The sequence below is a fragment of the Pristiophorus japonicus genome, chromosome 9, assembly GCF_044704955.1.
Source record: "Pristiophorus japonicus isolate sPriJap1 chromosome 9, sPriJap1.hap1, whole genome shotgun sequence".
Classification (NCBI taxonomy): domain Eukaryota; kingdom Metazoa; phylum Chordata; class Chondrichthyes; family Pristiophoridae; genus Pristiophorus; species Pristiophorus japonicus.
The window spans coordinates 168,299,587-168,320,402 of NC_091985.1; the positions used below are offsets into that span (position 1 = coordinate 168,299,587).

The 20,816-nt window shown below is 50.6% G+C and overlaps 1 non-coding gene across 1 annotated transcript; it reads left to right on the plus strand.

The window, feature by feature from the left end:
• The first annotated feature begins 19,329 nt into the window (after positions 1-19,329).
• LOC139274427 (U5 spliceosomal RNA) lies at positions 19,330-19,443 on the plus strand. Its single transcript, XR_011595485.1, has one exon. It is a non-coding gene; the product is annotated as a U5 spliceosomal RNA (small nuclear RNA).
• Positions 19,444-20,816: the final 1,373 nt, after the last annotated feature.

Genomic DNA, 20,816 nt, shown 5'->3' on the forward strand with positions numbered 1-20,816 from the left:
TAAGATCAAACACATTGGCGCAAAGTGATCTTTGGCGTTAGAGTTGATCTGGAACGAAATTGGATTTAAAAAAATAAATAAATAAATAAATAAATTAAAAAAAATTAAAAAGAGCTTATCACTGTCCTGGGCAGCACCATGGTCACCTACAAGGGTACGATGCACGAACTGCCACTCTGGATTGTCCCGGGTGATGACCCCACATTGTTTGAAAGGAGCTGGCTGGGCAAAATCCGCTGGAACTGGGATGACATCCGAGCGCTATCACATGTCGATAAGACCTCATGTACCCAGGTTCTTAACAAATTTCCTTCCCTTTTTGAGCCAAGCATTGGAAACTTTTCTGGGGCAAAGGTGCGGATCCACTTGGTCCCAAAGGCACAATCCATTCACCACAAGGCGCAAGCGGTACCTCACATGATGAGGGAGAGAGTGGAAATCGAGCTGGACAGGCTGCAACGCGAAGGCATCATCTCCCCAATGGAATTCAGCGAGTGGGCCAGCCCGATTGTTCCAGTACTCAAAAGTGATGGCACGGTCAGGATTCGCGGCGATTATAAAGTAACTATTAATCGTTTCTCACTACAGGACCAATACCGAAGGCAAACGACCTATTTGCGACACTGGCAGGAGGCAAGACGTTCACCAAGCTTGACCTGACTTCGGCCGACATGACGCAGGAGCTGGAGGAGTCTTCAAAGGGCCTCACCTGCATCAACACGCACAAGGGACTGTTTATCTACAACAGATGCCCGTTTGGAATTCGGTCAGCTGCAGCGAACTTCCAGAGAAACATGGATAGCCGACTCAAGTCGGTACCACGCATGGTGATTTTTCAGGACAACATATTGGTCACGGGTCGGGACACCGTCGAGCACCTACAAAACCTGGAGGAGGTCCACCAGCGACTGGATCGCGTAGGGCTGCGGCTGAAGAGGTCAAAATGTGTCTTCATGGCAACAGAAGTGGAGTTTTGGAGGAGAAAGATCGCGGCGGACGGCATTCGGCCCACAGCCACAGACGCCAAGACAGAGGCTATCAGGAACGCGCCCAGGCCACAGAACGTCATGGAGCTGCAGTCGTTCCTGGGACTCCTCAACTATTTTGGTAACTTCCTTCCGGGGTTAAGCACCCTCTTAGAGCCCCTACATGTGTTATTGCGTAAAGGTGAGAACTGGGTATGGGGAAAAAAAACCAAGTAATTGCTTTTGAGAAAGCCAGAAACATTTTATGCTCCAACAAGCTGCTTGTATTGTATAACCCGTGTAAAAGACTTGTGCTAGCATGTGACGCATCGTCGTACGGAGTCAGGTGTGTATTACAACAAGCTAACATTGCAGGAAGTTGCAACCTGTCGCCTATGCCTCCAGGAGCTTGTCTAAAGCCGAGAGGGCCTACAGTATGATTGAGAAAGAGGCATTAACGTGTGTATTCGGGGTAAAGAAAATGCATCAGTACCTGTTTGGCCTCAAATTTGAGTTGGAAACCGACCACAAGCCCCTCATATCCCTGTTCGCTGAAAACAAGAGGATAAATGCTAATGCCTCAGCCCGCATACAAAGGTGGGCACTCGCGCTATCAGTGCATAACTATACCATCCGCCACAGGCCAGGCACCGAGAACTGTGCTGATGCTCTCAGTCGGCTACCATTGCCCACCACAGGGGTGGAAATGGCGCAGCCTGCAAACTTGTTGATGGTGGCGCAGCCCGCAGACTTGTTGATGGTCATGGAAGTGTTTGAAAATTATAAATCACCTGTCATGGCCCGCCAGATTAGGACTTGGACCAGCCAAGATCCTCTGCTGTCCCTAGTAAAAAACTGTGTACTGCATGGGAGCTGGGCCAGCATCCCCGTTGAAATGCAAGAACTAATCAAGCCGTTCCAGCGGCGAAAGGACGAGCTGTCCATTCAGGCAGACTGCCTGTTGTGGGGTAACCGCATAGTGCTACCCAAAAAGGACAGGGAGACGTTCATCTCGGATCGCCATAGCACACACCCGGGTATAGTAATGATGAAATCGATAGCCAGATCCCACGTGTGGTGGCCCGGTATCGACTCTGACTTAGAGTCCTGTGTACGGCAATGCAGCGTATGTGCTCAGTTGAGCAACGCACCCAGTGAGGCACCACTAAGTTTATGGACCTGGCCCTCCAGACCATGGTCGAGGATCCATGTCGACTATGCGGGCCCGTTTCTCGGTAAAATGTTCCTGGTGGTGGTGGATGCTTTTTCAAAATGGATTGAATGTGAAATAATGCCGGGAAGCACCGCCACCGCCACCATTGAAAGCCTGAGGGCCATGTTTGGCACCCACGACCTGCCTGACATACTGGTCAGTGACAACGAGCCATGTTTCACCAGTGCCAAATTTAAAGAATTCATGACCCGCAATGGGATCAAACATGTCACCTTGACCCCGTTTAAACCAGCCTCCAATGGGCAGGCAGAGCAAGCAGTACAAACAATCAAACAGAGCCTTAAATGAGTCACAGAAGGCTCACTTCAAACCCGCCTGTCCCGAGTACTGCTCAGCTACCGCACGAGACCCCACTTGCTCACAAGGATGCCCCCGGCTGAGCTACTCATGAAAATGACACTTAAAACCAGACTCTCGCTGGTTCACCCCAACCTGCATGATCAGGTAGAGAGCAGGCGGCAGCAACAAAATGTAAAGGATGGTCGCGCCTCTGTGTCATGGGAAATTGATCTGAATGACCCTGTGTATGTGCTAAACTATGGACATGGTCCCAAGTGGATCGCGGGCACGATGATAGCTAAAGAAGGGAGTAGGGTGCTTGTAGTCAAACTAGACAATGGACAAATTTGCAGAAAGCACCTGGACCAAACGAGGCTGCGGTTCACAGACTGCCCTGAACAACCCACAGCAGACATCACCTTTTTCGAGCCCACAACACACACCCAAAGGGTAAACGACACCTCGCCGGAGCAGGAAATCGAACCCATCACGCCCAACAGCCCAGCAAGGCCAGGCTCACCTAGCAGCCCTGCAGGGCCAACAACACGCCAGCCCAGCGAGGGCACAGCCAACACACCAGAACAGACATTTGTACCGAGGCGGTCCACCAGGGAAAGAAAGGCTCCCAAATGCCTCACCTTGTAAATAGTTTTCACTTTGACTTTGGGTGGGAGTGATGTTGTGTATCTGTAAAGCATGCACTCCCATGTTCCGCCACCAGGGAGTGCATCCCCTGAAGTCCCAAGGGATCCCAGCATCCCTTGGGAGCACTGTATATAAGCCAGCCTCTAAGGCCTGTTCCTCACTCTGGAGTGTCTTATTAACCTCCCTGTGTGCAGTCTCATCTGTGTTATGAACACAACAGATCTAACCGGAACGAACACCAGCGGTATGGCTGGCATTTGTTAAATTCTACTCTTATGTGAGGAGCTGATACCTGAAAGATTTGCCTGAAAGAGCGCTGATGTGAGTGACAACGCTGACACACTGCTGTGTGTGTGCAGCACAGACATCAATGTTGTCTATTACCTTGGTGCCAGTTAAAGTTTATGTTGATTAAAGTTAAGTTGTCGTTAACCCTTTCATGGTAAGGAATCACCAGTGTGTAATGGTCCAGCTATCTGAGACAATGCGCTACAAGGTTATGTTCAACAACAAAAATTTAATACCAACCTTGGTCTGAAATCATAAGTAACACAGCCAATAACACTCAACCCCCGCCCCACTTTTTCCACCATTGACATAAATCACATGTTCAACATGTCCAGCAACACAGAATACAAAGGCAAAGCAGGAGCGTGGTCCCCAGCCCCCATACATTACAACAAATTGCATACACCCAGATGGAGATATAATACAGCCATCACCTGCGCACATGCACCTCACCTTCCTCACCCCCTCCCCTTCTTCCCCCACCTCTACCCCTTCCCTCCTCGCTCCACGGCGCCTGGCTGAGGAGCTCTTCAGGCAATGCCTCATTGGGGGGATGAAGGCAGATGCGGTGGTTGCACGGGTACGGGAACAGGGGGTGCCGAAGGGGCAACATTCTCTGATGCAGAAGCAGGATCTTGGTCCTTGCTCTCATCTGTTGTTGGCAGTGGTGGTGCGGAACCTAGGGATGGAGTGCCGCGCTCGGGGACCACTGGGAGGCATGTGCCAGCAGTGTTCCTGGCTATCACATGCGGGACTCCACCATGCGCGGAATGTACTCGGACATGGTGGCCAGCTGTCGGGATATGCTCCCCAATGCTTTGAGGAGCTGGTCACCAATATCTGCAGTCCTCCTGGATAACTGTGCCATCTCCCCGCTGTCATGTTGAGCTCGTGGCACAGACCTGCTGTGTCCATGAGGCCTCCGCAGGGTCGGCATCATCCTGGGGATAAATGGGGTGCCCTATAGAGAGGTGCTTGGGGCCGGTAGCTCCAGAGTGGAGGCAGGAATGACCGGAGGACCACTAGATGGCCTTCGGGTGGAGCGTGGAGATGCAGATGGCACCACTCTTTGATTTTTTTTGTCTTGTTTTTGAATCGGAACCTCACCCTGTCACTGCTGTAATCCAGGTCCTCGAGCCTCGCCCTGTCACTGCTTTAATCCAGGTCCTCGAGCCTCGCCCTGTCACTGCTGTAATCCAGGTCCTCGAGCCTCGCCCTGTCGCTGCTTTAATCCAGGTCCTCGAGCCTCACCCTGTCACTGCTTTAATCCAGGTCCTCGAGCCCTCGCCCTGTCGCTGCTTTAATCCAGGCCCTCGAGCCCTCGCCCTGTCACTGCTTTAATCCAGGTCCTCGAGCCCTCGCCCTGTCACTGCTTCAATCCAGGTCCTCGAGCCCTCACCCTGTCACTGCTTCAATCCAGGTCCTCGAGCCCTCACCCTGTCACTGCTTTAATCCAGGTCCTCGAGCCCTCGCCCTGTCACTGCTTCAATCCAGGTCCTCGAGCCCTCGCCCTGTCACTGCTTTAATCCAGGTCCTCGAGCCTCACCCTGTCACTGCTTTAATCCAGGTCCTCGAGCCCTCACCCTGTCACTGCTTTAATCCAGGTCCTCGAGCCTCGCTCTGTCACTGCTGTAATCCAGGTCCTCAAGCCTCGCCCTGTCACTGCTTTAATCCAGGTCCTCGAGCCTCGCTCTGTCACTGCTTTAATCCAGGTCCTCGAGCCTCGCCCTGTCACTGCTTTAATCCAGGTCCTCGAGCCTCGCTCTGTCGCTGCTGTAATCCAGGTCCTCGAGCCCTCGGCCTGTCACTGCTTTAATCCAGGCCCTCGAGCCTCGCCCTGTCACTGCTTTAATCCAGGTCCTTGAGCCTCGCCCTGTCACTGCTTTAATCCAGTTCCTCGAGCCCTCGCCCTGTCACTGCTTTAATCCAGTTCCTCGAGCCCTCGCCCTGTCACTGCTTTAATCCAGGTCCTCGAGCCGTCGCCCTGCCACTGCTTTAATCCAGGTCCTCGAGCCTCATTCTGTCACTGCTTTAATCCAGGTCCTCGAGCCTCGCCCTGTCACTGCTTTAATCCAGTTCCTCGAGCCCTCGCCCTGTCACTGCTTTAATCCAGGTCCTCGAGCCTCATTCTGTCACTGCTGTAATCCAGGTCCTCGAGCCTCGCTCTGTCACTGCTTTAATCCAGGTCCTCGAGCCCTCGCCCTTTTGCTGCTTTAATCCAGGTCCTCGAGCCTCGTCCTGTCACTGCTTTAATCCAGGTCCTCGAGCCCTCGCCCTTTTGCTGCTTTAATCCAGGTCCTCGAGCCTCACCCTGTCACTGCTTTAATCCAGGTCCTCGAGCCTCACCCTGTCACTGCTTTAATCCAGGTCCTCGAGCCTCGCTCTGTCACTGCTTTAATCCAGGTCCTTGAGCCTCGCCCTGTCACTGCTTTAATCCAGGTCCTCGAGCCTCGCTCTGTCACTGCTTTAATCCAGGTCCTCGAGCCTCGCCCTGTCACTGCTTTAATCCAGGTCCTCGAGCCCTCGCCCTTTTGCTGCTTTAATCCAGGTCCTCGAGCCTCGCCCTGTCACTGCTTTAATCCAGGTCCTCGAGCCTCGCCCTGTCACTGCTTTAATCCAGGTCCTCGAGCCTCGCCCTGTCACTGCTGTAATCCAGGTCCTCAAGCCTCGCCCTGTCACTGCTTTAATCCAGGTCCTCGAGCCTCGCTCTGTCACTGCTTTAATCCAGGTCCTCGAGCCCTCGCCCTGTCACTGCTTTAATCCAGGTCCTCGAGCCTCATTCTGTCACTGCTGTAATCCAGGTCCTCGAGCCTCGCTCTGTCACTGCTTTAATCCAGGTCCTCGAGCCCTCGCCCTTTTGTTGCTTTAATCCAGGTCCTCGAGCCTCGTCCTGTCACTGCTTTAATCCAGGTCCTCGAGCCCTCGCCCTTTTGCTGCTTTAATCCAGGTCCTCGAGCCTCACCCTGTCACTGCTTTAATCCAGGTCCTCGAGCCGCACCCTGTCACTGCTTTAATCCAGGTCCTCGAGCCTCGCTCTGTCACTGCTTTAATCCAGGTCCTCGAGCCTCGCCCTGTCACTGCTTTAATCCAGGTCCTCGAGCCTCGCTCTGTCACTGCTTTAATCCAGGTCCTCGAGCCTCGCCCTGTCACTGCTTTAATCCAGGTCCTCGAGCCCTCGCCCTTTTGCTGCTTTAATCCAGGTCCTCGAGCCTCGCCCTGTCACTGCTTTAATCCAGGTCCTCGAGCCTCGCCCTGTCACTGCTTTAATCCAGGTCCTCGAGCCTCGCCCTGTCACTGCTGTAATCCAGGTCCTCAAGCCTCGCCCTGTCACTGCTTTAATCCAGGTCCTCGAGCCTCGCTCTGTCACTGCTTTAATCCAGGTCCTCGAGCCCTCGCCCTGTCACTGCTTTAATCCAGGTCCTCGAGCCCTCGCCCTGTCACTGCTTTAATCCAGGTCCTCGAGCCTCGCCCTGTCACTGCTTTAATCCAGGTCCTCGAGCCCTCGCCCTGTCGCTGCTTTAATCCAGGTCCTCGAGCCTCGCTCTGTCACTGCTTTAATCCAGGTCCTCGAGCCTCGCCCTGTCACTGCTTTAATCCAGGTCCTCGAGCCCTCGCCCTGTCACTGCTTTAATACAGGTCCTCGAGCCTCGCTCTGTCGCTGCTGTAATCCAGGTCCTCGAGCCTCACTCTGTCACTGCTTTAATCCAGGTCCTCGAGCCTTGCCCTGTCACTGCTTTAATCCAGGTCCGCGAGCCTCGCCCTGTCACTGCTTTAATCCAGGTCCTCGAGCCCTCGCCCTGTCACTGCTTTAATCCAGGTCCTCGAGTCCTCGCCCTGTCACTGCTTTAATCCAGGTCCTCGAGCCTTGCCCTGTCACTGCTTTAATCCAGGTCCTCGAGCCCTCGCCCTGTCACTGCTTTAATCCAGGTCCTCGAGCCTCGCCCTGTCACTGCTTTAATCCAGGTCCTCGAGCCCTCGCCCTGTCGCTGCTTTAATCCAGGTCCTCGAGCCCTCGCCCTGTCACTGCTTTAATCCAGGTCCTCGAGCCTCGCCCTGTCACTGCTTTAATCCAGGTCCTCGAGCCCTCGCCCTGTCACTGCTTTAATCCAGGTCCTCGAGCCCTCGCCCTGTCACTGCTTTAATCCAGGTCCTCGAGCCCTCGCCCTGTCACTGCTTTAATCCAGGTCCTCGAGCCTTGCCCTGTCACTGCTTTAATCCAGGTCCTCGAGCCTCGCCCTGTCACTGCTTTAATCCAGGTCCTTGAGCCCTCGCCCTTTCGCTGCTTTAATCCAGGTCCTCGAGCCCTCGCCCTGTCACTGCTTTAATCCAGGTCCTCGAGCCTTGCCCTGTCACTGCTTTAATCCAGGTCCGCGAGCCTCGCCCTGTCACTGCTTTAATCCAGGTCCTCGAGCCTCGCCCTGTCACTGCTTTAATCCAGGTCCTCGAGCCTCGCTCTGTCGCTGCTTTAATCCAGGTCCTCGAGCCCTCGCTCTGTCACTGCTTTAATCCAGGTCCTCGAGCCTTGCCCTGTCACTGCTTTAATCCAGGTCCTCGAGCCCTCGCCCTGTCGCTGCTTTAATCCAGGTCCTCGAGCCCTCGCCCTGTCGCTGCTTTAATCCAGGTCCTCGAGCCTCGCTCTGTCACTGCTTTAATCCAGGTCCTCGAGCCTCGCCCTGTCACTGCTTTAATCCAGGTCCTCGAGCCCTCGCCCTGTCACTGCTTTAATACAGGTCCTCGAGCCTCGCTCTGTCGCTGCTGTAATCCAGGTCCTCGAGCCTCACTCTGTCACTGCTTTAATCCAGGTCCTCGAGCCTTGCCCTGTCACTGCTTTAATCCAGGTCCGCGAGCCTCGCCCTGTCACTGCTTTAATCCAGGTCCTCGAGCCCTCGCCCTGTCACTGCTTTAATCCAGGTCCTCGAGTCCTCGCCCTGTCACTGCTTTAATCCAGGTCCTCGAGCCTTGCCCTGTCACTGCTTTAATCCAGGTCCTCGAGCCCTCGCCCTGTCACTGCTTTAATCCAGGTCCTCGAGCCTCGCCCTGTCACTGCTTTAATCCAGGTCCTCGAGCCCTCGCCCTGTCGCTGCTTTAATCCAGGTCCTCGAGCCCTCGCCCTGTCACTGCTTTAATCCAGGTCCTCGAGCCTCGCCCTGTCACTGCTTTAATCCAGGTCCTCGAGCCCTCGCCCTGTCACTGCTTTAATCCAGGTCCTCGAGCCCTCGCCCTGTCACTGCTTTAATCCAGGTCCTCGAGCCCTCGCCCTGTCACTGCTTTAATCCAGGTCCTCGAGCCTTGCCCTGTCACTGCTTTAATCCAGGTCCTCGAGCCTCGCCCTGTCACTGCTTTAATCCAGGTCCTTGAGCCCTCGCCCTTTCGCTGCTTTAATCCAGGTCCTCGAGCCCTCGCCCTGTCACTGCTTTAATCCAGGTCCTCGAGCCTTGCCCTGTCACTGCTTTAATCCAGGTCCGCGAGCCTCGCCCTGTCACTGCTTTAATCCAGGTCCTCGAGCCTCGCTCTGTCGCTGCTTTAATCCAGGTCCTCGAGCCCTCGCTCTGTCGCTGCTTTAATCCAGGTCCTCGAGCCCTCACCCTGTCACTGCTTTAATCCAGGTCCTCGAGCCCTCGCCCTGTCACTGCTTTAATCCAGGTACTCGAGCCCTCACCCTGTCACTGCTTTAATCCAGGTCCTCGAGCCCTCACCCTGTCACTGCTTTAATCCAGGTCCTCGAGCCTTGCCCTGTCACTGCTTTAATCCAGGTCCTCGAGCCCTCGCCCTGTCACTGCTTTAATCCAGGTCCTCGAGCCCTCGCCCTTTCGCTGCTTTAATCCAGGTCCTCGAGCCTTGCCCTGTCACTGCTTTAATCCAGGTCCTCGAGCCCTCGCCCTTTCGCTGCTTTAATCCAGGTCCTCGAGCCCTCGCCCTATCACTGCTTTAATCCAGGTCTGCTCTCGGGCCGCTCTTTATTTTTTCGCCGTTGCTTTAATCTGAGCTGAAGAGAAATGTCTTCACTCAGAGGGCTGCGAATCTTTTGAATTCTCTACCCAAGAGGGCTGTGGATGCACATTCGTTGAGTATATTCAACGCTGAGATATAGATTTTTGCATATTAAGGAAATCAAGGGATATGGGAATAGTGCAGGAAGGTGGAGTTGAGGTAGAAAATCGGCATGATCTTATTGAATGCAGCAGCAGGCTTCAAGGACCAAACTTTTTTTTCCAAAAATATACTTTATGCATATAAAATTTTCCAAAAACACTGAAAAATAGTTCAGTACCTTGCGGTCAGCAATTCCATACAATTTATTTGGATGCTGACAGCAGTTCCATACAATACACTAGTGTGCATTTCATTTCAAGGTACAGTTTAGTACAATCCGTAAATCACGTTACATGCAGTACTGTGCAAATAAGGGTATTACATGGAGCAGATGAGAACAGGTTTACATTACATTCCAGGATACATTTCAATACCGATCACGAATCACGTTACATGTAGCACTATGCAGATGAAAGCAGTACATGGAACGGATGAGAATACATTTATATTTCTTTGCAAGTTACTAAACAGTGCAGAGACTTTCATTATACATGGCACAACACAGGTGTTTTTCAGTACATGGTGCTCTATTTATACAAGCAGACTGAACTTTTTTTTAAATTTCAAAATATATACTTTGTTCATGTAAAATTTGCACAATACATTGGAAAGCAGTTCAGTACATTTGGATGTGGTCAGCAATTCCATACAATACATTTGGATGCTGACGGCAGTTCCATTCAATACATTTGCTTGCTTTACATTTCAGGATACAATTCAGTTCAATCCAGGATACATTGTAATACAGTCATCAAATTATGTTACATGTGGCATGATATGGTACACGGAATGGATGAGGGTACAGTTACATTTCTTTGCAACATACACCACAGAACAGTTGCAGAATTTGCATTATACATGGCACTGCATGGGTGTTTTCAGATCATGGTGTTCTATGTATACAAAGATTTACAAGTACAGCCCGAAGGGAATTTTATGCTGATGCCAGCCCCTGGGTTTACCGTGACGGAAGGGCTTTAAACTGTGGCTCTTCCCCACCGTGCCTTTGCGACGGCTGCACCAATGTTTAGTGCGTCCCTCAGCACGTAATCCTGGATCTTGGATTGCGCCAGTCTGCAACACGCCGACGTGGACATCTCCTTGCTCTGGAGAACCAGCAAGTTTCAGCAAGACCAAAGTGCATCTTTCACCGAGTTGATGGCTCTCCAGCAGCAGATGATGTCTGTCTCGGTGTGTGTCCCTGGGAACAGCCCGTAGAGCACAGAGTCCTGTGTTAGGGAGCTGCTTGGGATGAACCTCGACAGCAACCACTGCATCTCTTTCCAAACCTGCCTTGCGAAGGCGCAATCCCAAAGGAGATGGATGACAGTTTTGTCCGCACCACAGCCAACTCGGGGCAGAGTGCCATGTCTCTGAAATCCCGGCTGTGTATGAAGGATCTGACGGGTAGGGCCCTCCTCACCACCAACCAAGCTACGTCTTGGTGCTTGTGTGAAAGTTCTGGCGATGAGACATTCTGCCAAACGAGTTCGACAGTCTGCTCGGGGAACTGTCCGACAGGATCCATCATCTCCTTCTTTTGTTGGGCGTCCAGGACTTTGCGTGCCAACCACTGCTTTATGGCCTTGTGATCAAAAGTGTTTTTCTTGAAAAACCTTTCCACAAAGGACAGGTGCTTGAGGCATGGTCCAACTGGTTGGAGCGTTCCACGACAGCCTGGCCAGACCCATCCTTCGCAACACCGGGGACAGATAGAATCTCAGCATGTAGTTCGGGATCTGGAATAGTATAGTATTAGGCAGTCCCTCATGTCGAGGATGACCCGCTCCCACACCCAAAAAGAATGAGTTCACAGGTGTTTCAATGAAGGACCTAATATTCTAGATCCCAAACTACATCCTGAAGGGTGGAAGATGCCTGTGTGTGGATTTTTTTAACGTGTGGTGGCCGTTGCACATCAGCCACCACACGGGCTCGACAGAGCTAGGTCTTGATCCAGTGCCAAGGGTTCACCGAGACTGGAGACCAGCTCTGCTGCACGGACCTAGTGCGCACACGTGCTCCTACTATCCATGGCTGGCAGTGTGGGCTGGCCCGTGCTGCTCCTGGGCCTTCGTCTCTTCTGGGCCCCGAACCCTCACCTCTTCTGGGCCCCAAACCCTCGCTTCTCCTGGGCCCCGATCTTGACGCTTCTGGGTCCCAATCTCTCACCGCTCCTCCGCCCCGATCAAAAATGGAGCAGTCAGTAACAGGACATCAATTAGTCTCCTCTTATGGAGACATCAAATATCGACACACTGTTATTTGAAATATCAAAATATTAAACTCCAGCCTTGCTGAAGGGTTATTAACATCAGCAGAAACAAACGCCAACTAACAGAATGAACACGTGTTCTGGAATATTAGGTCCTTCATTGAAACACCTGTGAACTCATCCCTTTTTGATGTGGAAGCAAGTCATCCTAGCTTCGAGGGACGATGATGGTATTGTATGGAATTGCTGACTGCATCCAAATGTACTGAACTGTTTTCAACTGTATCATGAAAATTTTTACATGAATAAGGTATATATTTTTGAAACAAAAAAATACATTTGCGCATAAATAATGGTGAGGGCCGTTAGCCTCACTGTTATTTTGACAACGAAATTTGGCCCAATATTGAAATGTCTGAAATGCCTATTTAAATTGGGCTTACATGTATCGATGGTAATGTATCTTTTCTCAATACTAATTGTGGGAGCTCCAGCAGGAACTCACTACACCTTTATAGATATATTTCAGCAATTGGGCAAGAGCAGCCATGACATCTCAAACATAATTTTGAACACCTCTATTAAATCTTAACCTTAACCTTCTCTGATTTAAGGAGAACATACCAGCTTCTCTGGTCTCTCCACATAACTAAAGTCCCTCATCCCTGGTACCATTCTGGCCTATCTCATCTGCACCCTCTCCAACGCCTTGACATCCTTTCTAAAGTAGTGCCCACAATTTGACACAATACTCCAGTAAAGATCTAACCAGTGATTTACGAAGGTTTAGCATAATTTCCTTGCTTTTATACTCTATGTCTCTGTTATTAAAGTCAGGGGTCCCATATGCTTTTTGTAACAGCCTTATCAATTTGTCCTGTCACCTTCAAAAAGACCCAGGTCTCTGCTTCTACACCCCTTTTAAATTTGTACCATTTTGTTTATATTGCCTCTCCTCATTCTTCTTAACAATATTAATCTATTCACATTTCATTGCATTAAATTTCATCTCCCATTTGTCTTCCCATTTCAGCAATCTCTCCATGCTATTATCCTCCTCACTATTTACGCATTCTAAGTTTTGTGTCACCTGCAAACTGAAATGATGCCTTGTATCATGTCCAGATGATTACTAGATACTGTATCAAAGGAACATATTAAGCATACCAAGCATGTGTTAATATCAAGTATAATGCTTTTAAAAATGGAAAACATTGTTTACAGGGGTTGTGTAAATTTAAACGCTGATGCGAACATATTTGACATCTCTCAGTTTTAACTTGGGGAGTATCTTTCCTTTCAAATCCCGCTACCTCCTCGTGGTTTTGACCTGTAACAATTTAATAACAGCATAAAACACAGAATGTAAAACAATTCTTTTAGGAACCAACATGTATTTATGAACATCAGCCGCCAGTCATTAGTAATGAATATTATTAACATTTACTACGTTTAGAAACATAGAAACATAGAAAATAGGTGCAGGAGTAGGCCATTCGGCCCTTCTAGCCTGCACCGCCATTCAATGAGTTCATGGCTGAACATGCAACTTCAGTACCCCATTCCTGCTTTCTCACCATACCCCTTGATTCCCCTAGTAGTAAGGACTTCATCTAACTCCTTTTTGAATATATTTAGTGAATTGGCCTCAACAACTTTCTGTGGTAGAGAATTCCACAGGTTCACCACTCTCTGGGTGAAGAAATTCCTCCTCATCTCGGTCCTAAATGGCTTACCCCTTATCCTTAGACTGTGTCCCCTGGTTCTGGACTTCCCCAACATTGGGAACATTCTTCCTGCATCTAACCTGTCTAACCCCGTCAGAATTTTAAACGTTTCTATGAGGTCCCCTCTCATTCTTCTGAACTCCAGTGAATACAAGCCCAGTTGATCCAGTTTTTCTTGATAGGTCAGTCCCGCCATCCCGCGAATCAGTCTGGTGAACCTTCGCTGCACTCCCTCAATAGCAAGAATGTCCTTCCTCAGGTTAGGAGACCAAAACTGTACACAATACTCCAGGTGTGGCCTCACCAAGGCCCTGTACAATTGTAGCAACACCTCCCTGCCCTTGTACTCAAATCCCCTCGCTATGAAGGCCAACATGCCATTTGCTTTCTTAACCGCCTGCTGTACCTGCATGCCAACCTTCAATGACTGATGTACCATGACACCCAGGTCTCTATGCACCTGCCCTTTTCCTAATCTGTCACCATTCAGATAATAGTCTGTCTCTCTGTTTTTACCACCAAAGTGGATAACCTCACATTTATCCACATTATACTTCATCTGCCATGCATTTGCCCACTCACCTAACCTATCCAAGTCGCTCTGCAGCCTCATAGAATCCACCTTGCAGCTCACACTGCCACCCAACTTAGTGTCATCCGCAAATTTGGAGATACTACATTTAATCCCCTCGTCTAAATCATTAATGTACAGTGTAAACAGCTGGGGCCCCAGCACAGAACCTTGCGGTACCCCACTAGTCACTGCCTGCCATTCTGAAAAGTCCCCATTTGAAGTATTTTAGGTTGTTTCACCCATGAAAGGGTAAACACAGGCTTCATTTCTTGCTTTGGGTAATTTCCAAACAAGTTCCATAAAGGAAAGCATAGTAGTGAGATCAACAGTTAAAATCCAGACCAATAAATCAACAAACTGGTTTATAACATTGAAATCAGTGAAATAGATACTAGACGTGGACAGTGCATGGCTCTGAGCTCTGTGTCTGCTCTCATTGTGTTAATGGCTTCCTGTATGAACTAAAACACATTTGCTCACTAGCAGAAACCGCACTTTTAAAAAAATTTCAAAATATACTTTATTCATATAAAAATTTGTACAGTACATTCAAAAGCAGTTCAGTACATTTAGCTGCGGTCAGCAATCCCACACACTACATTTGGTGCTGACGGCAGTTCCGTTCGATACATTTCCTTGCTTTTCATTTCAAGTACAATTCGGTACAATACGGGATACATTGTAGTACATTCGACAAATTACATTACATGTGTCACTATACAGTACACGGAATGGGTGACAGTACATTTACATTTTTTTCTTTTCAACGTGCATTACGAAACAGACCTTGCATTGTACATGGCACTACATAGGTGTTGACAGATCATGGTGCTCCATGTACACAAAAAAGAAGTTACAAATACAGCCGGAGGGGAGTTTTGTAGTGATTCCTGCCCCTGGGTTTACCGTGGCAGAAGGGCTTTAAACTGTGGCCCTTCCCCACCATGCCTTTGCGGCGACTGCACCAATTTTAAGTGCGTCCCTCAGCACGTAATCCTGGATCTTGGATTGCGCCAGTCTGCAACACGCAGACGTGGAGATCTCCTTGCTCTGGAAGACCAGCAAGTTTCGGCAAGACCAAAGAGCGTCTTTGACCGATTTGATGGCCCTCCAGCAGCAGGTGATGTCTGTCTCGGTGTGTGTCCCTGGGAACAGCCCGTAGAGCACAGAGTCCTGTGTTACGGAGCTGCTTGGGATGAACCTCGACAGCAACCACTGCATCTCTTTCCAAACCTGCCTTGCGAAGGGGCAGTCCTGAAGGAGATGGGTGACAGTCTCGTCCGCCCTGCAGCCGACTCGGGGGCACCGTGCCGTGTTGCTGAGACGTCGGCTGTGCATGAACACTCTGACGGGTAAGGCCCTCCTCACCGCCAACCAAGCTACGTCTTGGTGCTTGTTTTTTTTTATTTCAAAATATACTTTATTCATAAAAAAAACTGTACAGTACATTCAAAGACATTTCAATACATTTAGCTGCGGTCAGCAATCCCATACACTATATTTGGGTGCTGACGGCAGTTCCGTTCGTTACATTTCCTTGTTCTCCAGTTCAAGTGCAATTCGGTCCAATACGGGATACATTGTAGTACATTCAAACAAATTACATTTCATGTGTCACTATACAGTACACGGAATGGGTGACGGTACATTTACATTTTTTTTTTCTTTTCAACATGCATTTCGCAACAGACCTTGCATTGTACATGGCACTACATAGGTGTTTACAGCTCATGGTGCTCCATGTACACAAAAAGTAAATTACAAATACAGCCTGAGGGGAGTTCTGTACTGATTCCTGCCCCCGGGTTTACCGTGACAGAAGGGCTTTAAACTGTGGCCCTTCCCCACCGTGCCTTTGCAGCGACTGCACCAATTTTAAGTGCATCCCTCAGCACGTAATCCTGGATCTTGGATTGCGCCAGTCTGCAACACGCAGATGTGGACATCTCCTTGCTCTGGAAGACCAGCAAGTTTCGGCAAGACCAAAGAGCGTCTTTGACCGAGTTGATGGCCCTCCAGCAGCAGGTGATGTCTGTCTCGGTGTGTGTCCCTGGGAACAGCCCGTAGAGCACAGAGTCCTGTGTTACGGAGCTGCTTGGGATGAACCTCGACAGCAACCACTGCATCTCTTTCCAAACCTGCCTTGCGAAGGCGCAATCCTGAAGGAGATGGGTGACAGTCTCATCTGCCCTGCAGCCGACTCGGGGGCACCGTGCCGTGTTGCTGAGACGTCGGCTGTGCATGAACGCTCTGACGGGTAAGGCCCTCCTCACCGCCAACCAAGCTACATCCTTGTGCTTGTGTGAAAGCTCTGGCGATGAGACGTTCTACCAAATAAGTTCGACAGTCCGCTCAGGGAACCACCCGACAGGGTCCACCCTCTCCTTATTTCGTAGGGCATCCAGGACCTTATGTGCTGACCACTGTTTTATGGCCTTGTGGTCAAAGAGTTTTTTTGTGAAAAACTTTTCCACGAAGGACAGGTGGACAGGCATGGTCCAACTGGTGGGGGTGTTTCGCGGCAGCGTGGCCAGACCCATCCTTCGCAACACCGGGGACAGGTAGAACCTCAGCACGTAGTGACACTTGGTGTTTGCGTACTGGGGGTCTGTGCACAGCTTGATGCAGCCGCACACAAAGGTGGCCATCAGGATGAGGGCCACGTTCGGAACATCCTTTCCTCCACTGTCCAGAGAGTTGTACATCGTGTCTCTGCGGACACGATCCATTTTGGACCTCCAGACAAAGTGGAAGACGGCCCGGGTAACTGCCGCGGCACAGGAGCGAGAGATGGGCCAGACCTGTGCCACGTGCAGCAACCCCGAGAGCACCTCACTCCTGATGACCAGGTTCTTTCCTGCCATGGACAGGGAGCGCAGCTTCCACCATCCCAGTTTTTGCTTCACTTTGGCGATACGCTCGTCCCAGTTTTTGCCGCACGCCCCGTCCGCTCCGAACCATATTCCGCACACCTTCAGGAAATCTCGCTTGACGGTGAAGGGAATGGAGGCTCGGTCGGTCCAGTTGCCAAAGAACATGGCCTCACTTTTGCTGCGATTGACCTTTGCTCCCGAGGCCAGTTCAAACTGGTCGCAGATTGTGAGCAATCTGCGGACCGACTGCGGATCTGAGCAAAAGATGGCCACGTCGTCCATGTACAGGGAGGTCTTGACCTGAGCACCTCCGCTGCCTGGGATTGTCACCCCTCTAATGCCCGCATCCTTCCTGATGAACTCGGCAAAGAGCTCGATACAACACACAAACAAGACAGACGAGAGAGGACAGCCTTGCCTGACTCCAGATCTGATCGGAAAGCTTTCAGTTTCCCACTCATTGATTAGAACTGCACTACTGATGTCTGTGTAGAGCAGTTGGATCCAATTGCGGATACCCTCCCCAAACCCCATTTTGGAGAGCACGTCCATCAGGTACGTGTGCGATATCCTGTCAAAAGCCTTCTCCTGGTCTAAGCTGATTAAGCAGGTGTCCACCCCCCTGTCCTGCACGTAGGCGATCGTATCCCTGAGTAGCACGAGGCTATCAGAGATCTTCCTGCCGGGGACAGCGCAGGTCTGGTCCGGGTGAATCACCAGCTCAAGAGCAAACTTGACCCTGTTGGCGATGACTTTTGACAGGATCTTGTAGTCCACATTGAGCAGCGAAATGGGCCGCCAGTTTTGATTTCCTCCCTCTCTCCCTTCCCTTCTGCTTGTAGATGAGGGTGATGATGCCTTTCCTCATTGATTCTGACATACTGCCAGCCAGAAGCATACCCCCGTACACTTCCAGCAGGTCTGGGCCCATCCAATCCCACAGAGCCGAATACAACTCGACCGGTAAGCCGTCGCTTCCGGGAGTTTTACTCATCGCAAGGGACCGAACGGCCTTTGTCATCTCATCCAGAGTTAGCGGGTGGTCCAGACTCTCCCGCTCACTGTCGTTTAGGACCTCCATGATAGACGACAGGAACGACTGGGAGGCCGCGCGGTCTGTGGGCTTGACGTCATACAGCCTGGCATACAAGGATTTGCTGATCCTCAGCATCTCGGGCTGTGAAAATGTCACAGAACCGTCTTCTTCCTTTAGGCTGCTGATCACAGAGCTCCCCCTGTGTACCTTTTGGAAGAAGAAACACGAACACGTCTCATCCTGCTCGACGGAGCGGACTCTGGAGCGGAAAATGATTTTGGAGGACTCAGAGGCAAAGAGTGAGGCTTGCTGGCCCTTCACCTCTTCGAGTTCCTCCGCGACATCGACCCCCATCGACTGCAACAGGAGCAGGTTTTGCATATTCGTCTGGAGTTGGGACAATTCCCTCTGTCTCCCTCTCGCCTCCTGAACACCTTTGAGGATGAAGAACCTCTTGATGTTTATCTTGATTGTTTCCCACCAGTGCATCGGGGAATCGCAGAGGGGCTTTACGGTTCTCCAACCTTTGTAATCCCTCTTGAGTTCCTCAACGTTTTACGGAGTCAACAGTTTCACGTTCAGCTTCCATATCCCTCTGCCAACCTTCTGGTTTTCCTGTGGGCGACAGTCAGCCAGTAGGAGGCAGTGGTCAGAGAAGAACACCGGCGTGACGTCGGTGGATCTGACCTTGAGCATGTGGGACACAAACAGGAAGTCGATTCTGGAACGGACGGACCCGTCTGGTCTTGACCAGGTGTATCTGAGCGGTGCTCCGTCTGCAGGGTTGCTGAAGACGTCGCACAGCTTGGCGTCTTTTACCGCATCCATCAGGAGTTTGGACGTGGCGTCCAGTTTGCTGTCGGCTCTGCTGGATCATCCAGCCGCATCGATGATGCAGTTGAAGTCACCGCCCAGAATGACCGGCCTGGACGTTGCCAGTAGTGAAATGGATAATCGACGTGGACAGTGCACGGCTCTGAGCTCTGTGTCTGCTCTCATTGTGTTAATGGCTTCCTGTATGAACTAAAGCACATTTGCTCACTAGGAGAAACCGCACTGATCCAAAATGTTTACCTTGAGCTTCAAACACACAGAGAAAGAATAAAAACCCGAAGTAAAGTTCTGCCGAAGAATTGGACACGTCACTGTAAAACCAGCCCACACAAAGCTCAAAGCTGATTTACATACCCATAATGTTCTACATACCACTTTGCCAAAAAAACAATAAAACTTCAGGTTTAACTGATTTTCATGGACACTGAAGTTTCCAGTTACTTTCCCTCTCGCTGTATTGATTTGTGGTAATATATTTTTTCTGGAAGTTAGTTCTAGCGGCTCAGTACAACGTTAAAGAGGCAAGCCGCCGCTTGGGGGCGAGGAACTGAGCATAAATGTTTAGTACACTCTGGTTTCTCTTCAGATCGTATAAATCTTTCGCCTTTTACTAAAGATTTCCGTGGAGTGGAACATTCAGAGTTTTTATTAATTTTTTGAGGCCCTGCTTTTGTGGGGCTGTCCCATTGTTCAAAAACAGATTGATCTTTATTTTTTTGTGGTATATTTGTGTAGTTGTAAATATTATATTTAATGTTTTGTTTGCTGGCAGTACTTGTAATGAAGGGGTTATTGGAGCGTTAGTCAGGTTCTCAAGTGTTTGGGGTTTACGTAAGCTGTGTGGTGTAAGAAGTGTAACTATCTCCTGGGGGTCACGATTGACCAGAAATTTAACTGGACCAGCCACATAAATACTGTGGCAACAAGAGTGGGAGTCCTGAGTCCCCAAAGTCTTTCCACAATCTACAAAGCACAAGTTCATCGTCATAGGTAGTCCCACTCTTAAAATGACTTCTTAGGTGGCTGAACAGTCCAATATGAGAATTTTCTTTTTTAAATTCGTAGCCAATCTTTCCAATTCTTTGTCAAATCACAAACGCCAGAGGTCACCTTGCACACATCAAGGATCACTCTGCGCCAATGCTCTTAGCCAAAAGTTTTTTTTTTTTTTTGAAATTCGTAGCCAATCGTTCCAATTCTTTGTCAAATCACAAACGCCAGAGGTCACCTTAGGCCCATTCAAGGATCACTCTGCGCCAATGCTCTTAGCCAAAAGGCCTAGAGCCACTGCACCGTTCCTGGAAGTACTGCAATACCAGGTTCGTGCCATGGAGGTGGATGGGTCAGGCCCCCCACACACCTCCGTGGAGGTGGATGGGTCAAGCCACCCCACCCACCTCCTATTTCCAAAAAGCATAGGAGAACCACCTTCCTGATCCAATATGAGAATGCTCTCAGTGATGAGACTCGAGGTGCTCAGCGCCCTCCCGGATGCACTTCCTCCACTTAGGTTGGTCTTTGGCCAGGGACTCCCAGGTGTCAGTGGGGATGTTGCACTTTATCAGGGCGGCTTTGAGGATGTCCTTTTAACGCTTCCGCTGCCCACCTTTGGCTCGCTTGCCGTGAAGGAGTCCTGAGAGAGCATTTGTTTTGGGAGTTTTGTGTCTGGCATGCAGACAATGTGGCCTGCCCAGCAAAGTTGATCGGGTGTGGTCAGTGCTTCAAAGCTGGGGCAAGCATAAGGCCACAAGTTAGTGGTATGATGGAAGCAGTGTGTGGCGGCCCAGCCCGGAAATCGGCGTGGTCTCGGCCTGCAAGACCATCAGCAGGCCGGGGCCATTAGAGGGAGCAGCGTGTGGCGGCATACCACTTCAGGGAGCAGCGCACAGGAGGGCGACGGCTGACTGCAGTGCGGGCAGGTACAGCAGCAGTGGCGAGGTTAGGGCGAAGGAGCGGCAAGAGTTCGTAGAGGGATGTGATCGGGGCCCAGAAGAGGCGAGGGCCCAGGGGCAGCATGAGCCAGCCACACTGCACTATGTGTGCACACTAGGTA